Here is a 9261-nt window from a genome sequence, read left to right as displayed (position 1 = left end):
CGCCGAACATTTAATGATTGTATTGCAGACTTTGAGAGATAACAAATTGTTTGCTAAGTTCAGCAACAATGAGTTTTGGCTCCGAGAAGTTGGAGGGAAGTGGAAACAGAAGAAAGAGGAAAGGACAACAGTTGGTTTTGCTAATATTGTACTGAGCAATGAAGAAGAAGATATGTAGAGGTATGCGAGCTTCACCGAAAGAAAGGTAAAGATCATGCGACACCTTCAATAACCATGGTAGTTGTTGTTGTGGCCCCTACTCCATTAGTGTCTCCTCTCCTTGTGAGACGACCTACTAGTGGTACATTTGGGGTAGTCCAAAATGTAGAACCCATTCTTCCTGGGGGTTCACTAAAGTTGGTGTCCACTGATGGTGAAGTCAACACTTTATTTCCCTAGCATGATTGACTAAGCGTGAAAAGGTTCTCCTATCACCCTGTTAAAGTGAGCAAAAAGTGAAAAGAATCGATGCCCCAAGAGGTCAGGGAATACATTTGTTCCTTTGCTTCTTCTTCTTCCACCAAGAGGCCATCCTTGAAAGAACTGATCTTATCTCTGCAAGTTACTCTTGCTGTGGTTAAAGTTATCATATTGGGGCTCTCAGATAGTATGGAAAAGGAAGAAATAAAGAAGAAATAATTTGAGAATTCATTCCAGTCCACCCAATGAGCCTTAGAGGAAACTCATGAGCTATACAAGAAGTTAGAAGAGGACAATAGTAGGATGGTAGAGAGGAATGAAGGGCTAGAGGAATGTCTTATGCTTTCAGAGAAAGCCAAGGACCAATTGCATGAGGAGATTGGTATGCTTTGAGTTGAAAGATTTGGTCTTCAGGAAAGTATCGATTCCATGGGTGAGAAGCACAAAATTGATATGGCTAACTCGAAAAAGTGCCATGAGGAAGCCCTAGAGAAGTACTAAGCATTGACGATGCAAAACTTTCAGGAGTATCTACCAGACTTAAAGTCAATCATTTTGTTGCACGCCAAGTTACTGGTGGGCTTTTTGATGCTTGAAAGGTAAACCTCAATACCTTGAGTCATCTCATAGATGCTCAACTTGGTTTTGACATTCACTTCACCTCGGGACCTGCTTGGGAGGAGTTCGTTGAAGAGTGGAAAAACTCACGCAAACTTTTTGTGGCTGATGAACCTATTGAGGTTTGTGTTGCTCTCGTCACAAATTCTAAGAAAGGTGAAAGCGAAGATACAAGGGAAGATGTTGGTGACTCGAATGCCAATGTTTAATTCTCTTCTATTATATTCATTGTATCTTGGCTTGTCACTTTGAAATGAAAAAAAAACTATTTTTATTTGTGTTTCTTAAACTTTAAGCAAATCGTCTTCAATGTGCTTTCTTTACTAATTACGATTGCAAGTCAATAAAATGTTTAGTACAACTATGACTTTAAATTGACGATCTCTTAAAACATTCATTATGATTGTAAATCGATGAACTCAAAATAAATTGTTAATGATTATAAAAAAATGAATTTAAGCCATGTTCGTAAGTCAACAAGCTTTAATAGTACCAATTGTGGTAGTAAATCAGTAAACTATTTAAAAGAGTTGCGATCGTAAATTAGTAAACCCAACATGAACTATTCATGATCGTAAATCAATGAAATTAGGTTGTGATCGTAAATCAGTAAGCTTTAATATTATTATTAGTTGTGATCGTAAATCAACGAACTATTTGAATGAAGTTGTGATTTTAAATCTGCAAACTTAAAACAAACTGTTGATGATCGTAAATCAATGAGCTTAAGTTGTGATCATACATCAACAAGTTTTAATAATGCCAGTCTTGATTGTAAATCAATGAACTATTTGAATGGAGTAGTGATCATAAATCAACGAACTCAAAATAAATTGTTCATGATCATAAATAAGCAAAATTTAATACTACTAGTCATGATCATAAATTAACGAACTCAAAATGAACTATTCATGATCTTAAATCAATTAACTTAAAATGTGACCGTAAATCAACAAGCTTTAATAATACTAGTCGTGATTGTAAATCAGCGAATTGTTTGAATGGAGTTGCGATCGTAAATCAGTAAAATCAAAATGAATTGTTCATGATCGTAATTTAGTGAACTTAAGCTATGATTGTAAATCAACAAGCTTTAATAATACCAGTGATAATCATAAATCAACGAACATTTTGAATGAATTAGTGATCATAAATCAATGAACTCAAAATGAACTGTTCATGATTGTAAATTAGTGAACTTAAGCTATGATCGTAAATCAGCAAGCTTTAATAATACTAGTCGTGATCATAATTAGCGAATTATTTGACATATTCCCTACTTGGCAACCTTAAATTTTTTTTCCAGAAACCATAAATTTATTGAAAAAGAGGATGGAATGCTCATACATAGTATTTTTTCAAGTGATGAGAGTTCCATGTGCGGGGCAGAATAGGCTCATCCTTTTTTACTATCCTATAGGCTCGAAAGCCTATCTTCTCTACAATTTTGTTGGGCCCCTTCCAATTGGGAACCATTTTCCCTTGTTGTGATGTTGGTAAACTAGCCTCAATATTTCTTAAGACTAGGTCACCCACCTGAAATTGCTTGTTCTTTACCCTAGAATTGTCTTCTGCTACCTCTGTAACTTCATCAATAAGATCTAGATTGAGTCTTAAGGCCTCATGGTTGGCGTCCTCGATAAAATGTGATGTTCTATGTTATCATAAGCCTATATTAGCAAGAATTTCTACTTCAGCACCATATACCAATGAAAATTTCGTTTCACCTATTGTTGTATGAGGGGACATTCTTAAAGCCCACATAATTCTTGGAAGTTCTTCTAGCTAGGCACCCTTGGTATCATCAACCTTTTTTTTTTAAAGCTGTTAGGATTTTCTAGTTCATTGCTTCAATTTGACCATCTGTTTGGGGGTTTTCATAGAACTTTGGCTGAGTGATATTTATAGGTCTATACAAAAATTCTTGAATTTTCCCTGGAATTGGGTTCATTGTCTATTATGATTAAACGCGGGATGCCAAACCTACAAACAATAGATTTCTAAACAAAAGACTCTATCTGCCTCTCTGTTATTGTAGCTCAGGATTCGACCTCTACCCATTTAGTAAAGTAATCAACAACTACAACTATGAATTTCTTTTGAGCAATGGCAATTGGAAATGGTTTTAGGATATCAACCCCCATGTTGCAAATGGCCAAGGACCAGACATCATTTGTAAAGGTTTAGCTGGTGTTTGTTGTACTAGGGCATGTTTCTGGTAAGCATCACAAGCGTGAACTAGGTCATGGGCATCCTTTTGCATAGTTGACTAATAATATCTCTACTGAAAAATCTTTTAGGTTAACAGTCTTCCCCCAGGTGATTGCCACATATCCCCTCATGTATCTTCCTGATGACATAATTAGCTTCACTAGGAGTTAGGCACATCAAAAGCGATTGGGAATAACCTTTTCTATATAGGACACCTTCTAACATGATATATATATATAAAGGTGTTAGATTTAAATAATTTTAACTGAGTGAAAGCGAAATAATATTTAGGTATGAAAATATATTAAATGTAAATAGTAGTGTCATACATTGCTACTTTATGTTGCATCTTGGCTAACTCTTTCTTGCTCAACTGTTGACTTTTTTTATGTAAGGCTTGTATGATGGGAGTCATCCATGTTTGTTCTTGATTTAAATCAAGTACTGTTGTCTATTGTAGCTTGGTGTGACTTTATGCTCTAACAAAATTTTCCTTCTTTGTTCAATAATGATGGAGGAGGCTAATTTGGATAAAGTGTTAGCCTTGGTATTTTCTATCTTGAACAATTGTCGGGCTTTATCCTTATTAAATTGAGCAAGCAATTTGCTAACTATGGTATGGTATATCTTTAGATTAGGCTCTTTTACTTTGTACTCTCCAATCATTTGCTCTACTACCAACTAAGAATCGGTTAATATTATCATTTCCTTTGCTCCAAATTATCGAGCTAACTGTAGCCCAAAAATTAGTGCTTCATATTCTACCATGTTGTTGGACACTTCGAAGCCAAAGTAGACTCCATATTGCCACTCATTCTCACTGAGGTCTATAAGAAGGACACAAGCTCCTAATCCTTACTTTGATGTTGAACCATCTACATACACTGCCCAGCGTTTTGACTTCACAGTTGGGCTATTTTGACTTCACATCTTGTATAATTAAGAGAACAAATTTTAGAGCCAAATGCATATTTAAAATGAAATATTGCAAGGAATAGTGTGTATTGTTAGATAAAATTTCAATAAGCAATATGATATTTTAGTATATCATGTTTGCAAGTAATGCTACCTCGAATTAGTATATCGCCTTCTATGAGGAATATTCAATTTTGAACTCTGCTAACTCGATTCCCCACTTTGTCATCCTCTCTGAAGTGTCTGCTATAGACAAATGTCCTTACTTGGCTGATTTATCACGACCTTTATAGGATGGGCCAAGAAATATGGTCTCAACTTGCAGGCTGGCATTACCAAAGTAAAAATGAGCTTATTTGTCTTTGAATATTTCTGCTCGACATTCTTTAATACCTTACTAACATAATAAATAGGAAATTGGCAAACTCTCTCTATTCTGATAAAGACCATTGCAATTGTTTCCTCAAATGTGGCCAAATAAAGAGAAAGAGTTTCCCTTATCTGTGGTGACATCAAAAGTGGGGGAGAAGTTAAGAACAATTTGAGTTGTTCAAAACTGGCCTGACATTCCTCTATCCAACTAAAAGAGGTCCTTAGTTCTTTGAAGAAAGGCAAACACCTATTTGTCATTTTAGGTATGAATCTATTTAAGGCTACCACTTTTCTTGTTAAGCATTGATTGACTGCCTCCAGACATACCAACGTCTAGAGTATAAATCTTGCACAAAAGATATAAAATACGATATCTGCAAGTATACAGGTTAGGTTGTAATATTGTTACAATGGAGTAGGTGAGTACTTTGAGGATCGTACCCCATGGAGGCGAGAACTAAATTATTTAACCCTAAGCATGAATAGATCTAATTACTACTTTAATTGGATTATATTATGAATAATAAAAAGAAAAGTTTTGGTGATCTATACTAATAATAATAAAAGAAAACAAAGAAATAAATAAAACACGAGAAATCAAAGAGTAAAATATATTAAATCTGGTCATGGGTGATTAGCTCGCTTCGATAGTGATAATCAACTGTCACTTCAGGTTTTCTTGTTCAATCAACTAGTTAATATCCCAATAGGATCTTCCAATCTTTTACTAGAATAACGAGTTGACAAGAACTACTTACCTCTTGACCTTACAGTCCAAATCAGTTCAAGGTTAAGGTTTTCATGAATAGGTCATACCAAATTTGGGTTAATTCCCCTCTTAATGACTTCTTAGGGTTGTTAGGCAAGGGTTAAGGTTCTTCCTTTCTTGAACAGTTGGTCCACTAAGAGAACCCTACAAAATAGTTAATTAATGATACCTCCACTTACTAATCCCCTACAGGAGGATTACTTCCTTATGGATCTAATAAACAATATAAACTTGATAGAAAGAATAAACATGAAGAATAATTCAAGAGAATAAAGTTTAGAAGAAGCCTGATTTGTATCAGAATTTAAGTGTAGAATCCTCACAGAGTTTGATTGTGTTTCAAAAATATGATTTCTCCTACAAAAGAAAATAACAAGAATTGAAATAAAGTATAAAATCTAAGAAGAGAAAAACTAAAGACTAAATCTAGGAAGAAAGTTATACAATATGAAAATTGTCTCTAACATTTGTTAAATGAGCCTAATTATAGACTTTAAAGTTGCCGCTGTCCTTAATCCTAGGTCAGTTGTCGTGCTTAACATTTGATTGTGTTGACCAAAATACCCTTAACTCATAATTATTTCCCGTATAGAGGTGATGTCGGGACACACCAGGTCCTATGTCGCGATATTGAGGGTCGTATGCTTATCTCCAGGGTATTTTTACGGGTATGTCGTGACATCCTCAGGTTGTGTCATGATACAGAAGGCAGTCTTAGAATTCTTCTATTCTGCTCCCTATGTTGCAACACAATTACTAGTATTGAGTTAGCACGCCTTCTAGTGGTCTCCTGCATGCTCATAAAGTATATTAGCTCACCCTTAGGCCTTATTCAACCCCTAAGGTCAATCAAAGACTTAAATTACACACTTTATTGAATTTAACTAAACTTTATGAAAATGTGATTAAAACTTAACTAAAATGCTTATGTTTAAGCTCCTAAAGTGTGAAAACTAGTTTAATCTACTACACTGAATTACGACAGATCAAACTCCCCCACACTTAAGTCTTTGCTTGTCCTCAAGCAAAACAAAAATAGTAAATGAAAAGACAACCTTTGAGCAAGTATGATACAAATGGTAGCTTTGGAGCATATGAGTAAGTATTTCATATTTACACATAATCTTGGCATGATATATAGCTGACCTACCACTTTTGATATCAAACACCTAAATTCAGTATATTACAAAGCATACAAGCATTAAGGGTCTCAAATGTATGAACCCATCAATAAATTATACAAGTAATTTGATTATCCTAGCAAAAGATAAAAAGTTACAAATGCAATTACTCAATATGATTTCAAATTGTGAATAAGTCTACCTAGATCATTGATAAACCGTAATTTATACATGTTTTTATCCCATGCTTAGCACATTTATGGATGGTTTCTCCATAGATTTGGTGAATTCAATGCTACTAATTGTTTAATTTCATGTTTTATACTTAGGTGAGCATAGGAGAGTAAAAAGAGCGAGAAACGGGCCGAGAACGGAGAAAATAAACCCACATGGGAAATCAACATGGCCTGGGCTTCCTTACACGGGCGTGTTACACGGCCGTGTCCCTTTGGCAGGATCAAAGCACGACTTACACGGGTAGACTACACGCTCGTGCCTATTCAACAGCCTTCACCACGGGCTGGAGTAATCGCACACGGGCGTGTCACACGGGCATGTCCCTGCCGAGCCCAAGTATAACCCTATTCGGAAAAGGCCAATTTTGAGGGCACTTAGGCATTCTAAAGCCTATTTAAACACCTGAGGAGGCACTTATGAAGGGGGACATAGAGTAGGAGGCAAGGAATTACTTAAAGGAAGCCGATTGGTCCATCTCAGAAGCCGGATTTATTATCAATACTGAAGATCTCCCTGTTTTGGGTTTTCTTTATGTTTTGTATTCGTTATTCTTCTAAGATGTTTTCTTCTATAATTATGAACTAAACCCCTAAATACCTAAAGGGAATGAAACCTAAGACGGATCTTGTTATTATTATCTGAATTGTGTGATAAATATTTAAATTGTTCTTAATTATGTGTTCTTAATTCTTGTTTTAATATTCCAGGATATTGATTTGAGTTAATGCTCTTATTTAGAGGAGGAATAGACCCTGTCTAAGAGTAAATTTGTCATAATTAAGCGGAGTTGATTGCACGCCTAGAGATAGGGTAATAAGATTTTTTCGGATTAGAGTGAAACCTAATAAGGGGATCCATAGATCGAGTAAATGCAACACTAGGTGCTAATTAGAAAGAGATTTCAATTAATCAACCTAGGGTTAGACGTTACGAGTCTTGAGAGAGATAATAATATAACTTAGGGATTTCTATGAATCAAGTCAAATGATTAAATTGTCTGATTCAGAGTCAAATAACAAGTGAAGTCTAGGTGGATTTTTTCTTGGGTATTGTCTTAATCAATCGAATTTTTCCCAAAAGCTTTTCCCCAATTTCTCTCTGTGCACTCTTAGTTTAGTTAATTAATTTAGATAAACAAATCCCTTAATTTTTAGGCTAGATAATAAAAAAAAGCAATTACTAGTACTCTTGGTTCCTTTGGGTTCGATAATCCAGTCTTGCTTAAGCTATACTACTGTTCGATAGGTACACTTGCCTTCATCATGATAATAGTTAGTTTCAGGAATGCTTAATTATAAATTTTTAAAACCTATCGCGAATATCACGTATCAAGTTTTTGGCGTTGTTGCTGGGAAACTAGGATATTAGTAACATTTGATTTTTATTACTTTAGCCATTTTACTTTTATTACAATTTAAATTTTTATTTTATTGTCTAATTTCTCATTTATTTTCTTCTGACAGGTTTTTTCTAGTTTATGACCAAAAGAAACCCGTCAGGACCACTACTTTTTGACTGTGAGATCGACTGCACAGTTTGAAAAAACCAAAGAGAAATAAGGCAAAGCCTAAGATACACAGAAGAAGAGCAAGAGGATGATACTTCAACCACTACCGAGGAGATGGCTAAAAACCAAGAAAATCCGCTACCTCCTGCGATTGCTGCTGATCCAGTAAATCAGAATCCTGTTCTACGTACTATGTATGATTATGCTAAACATAATTTAACAGGAACTGAGTCAAGTATAGTTAGACCTGCTATTGCTGCAAATAATTTTGAACGGAAACCTAACATAATTCAAATGATACAACAGTTTGTTCAGTTTGATGGTTTGCAGGATTAGGATCCAAACAATCACTTGACAAACTTTCTGGAGTTATGCGATACTTTTAAGATCAATGGCGTTTCTGATGATGCCATTTGCCTTCGGTTGTTTCCCTTTTCATTGAGGAATAAAGCTAAACAGTGGTTGCACTCGTTACTACGAGGGTCAATCACTACTTGGGAACAAATGACAGAAAATTTTTTACTTAAATATTTTCTGCCGGCTAAAATGGCTAAGTTGAGGAATGACATTTTTTCCTTTGTGCAGATGGATCTAGAAACATTCTATGATGCATGAGAGAGATACAAGGATCTTTTGAGAAGATACCCTCACCATGGGTTACCACTTTGGCTACAAGTTTAGACATTTTACAACGGTGTGAACCACTTAACGAGGCAACTCATTGATGCAGCCGCAGGTGGAACATTGAATAACAAAACACCTGAGGCGGCTTACGAGTTTATTGAGGAGATGTCACTGAATAACTATCAGTGGCAAGTTATGAGGACAAAGCCAACGAAAGCAGTCGGTGTTTTCAACCTCGATGCGGTTACTATGCTATCTAACCAAGTAGAGCTCTTAAATAGAAAGATTTATGGTTTGTGTGGTTCTACTCAGGTACATCCAGTTCGAATGGAGGAGGAGCATGCAAAAAATATCAACCCTTCAACCTAAGCATCGAGGAGGAACAAGTCCAATATATGGGTAACAATAACTCTAGACTCCAAAATAACCCGTATAGTAAAACTTATAATGTAGGTTGAAGGAACCAT

At 35.4% G+C, this 9261-nt stretch overlaps 1 non-coding gene across 1 annotated transcript; it reads right to left on the bottom strand.

The window, feature by feature from the left end:
• Nucleotides 1-8722: 8722 nt before the first annotated feature.
• On the bottom strand, nucleotides 8723-8829 carry LOC121229792 (small nucleolar RNA R71). The gene has a single exon (XR_005927748.1). It is a non-coding gene; the product is annotated as a small nucleolar RNA R71 (small nucleolar RNA).
• Nucleotides 8830-9261: the final 432 nt, after the last annotated feature.

This window comes from Gossypium hirsutum, chromosome A05, assembly GCF_007990345.1.
Source record: "Gossypium hirsutum isolate 1008001.06 chromosome A05, Gossypium_hirsutum_v2.1, whole genome shotgun sequence".
NCBI classification, from domain to species: domain Eukaryota; kingdom Viridiplantae; phylum Streptophyta; class Magnoliopsida; order Malvales; family Malvaceae; genus Gossypium; species Gossypium hirsutum.
This window is presented reverse-complemented; position numbering and strand designations above follow the sequence as displayed.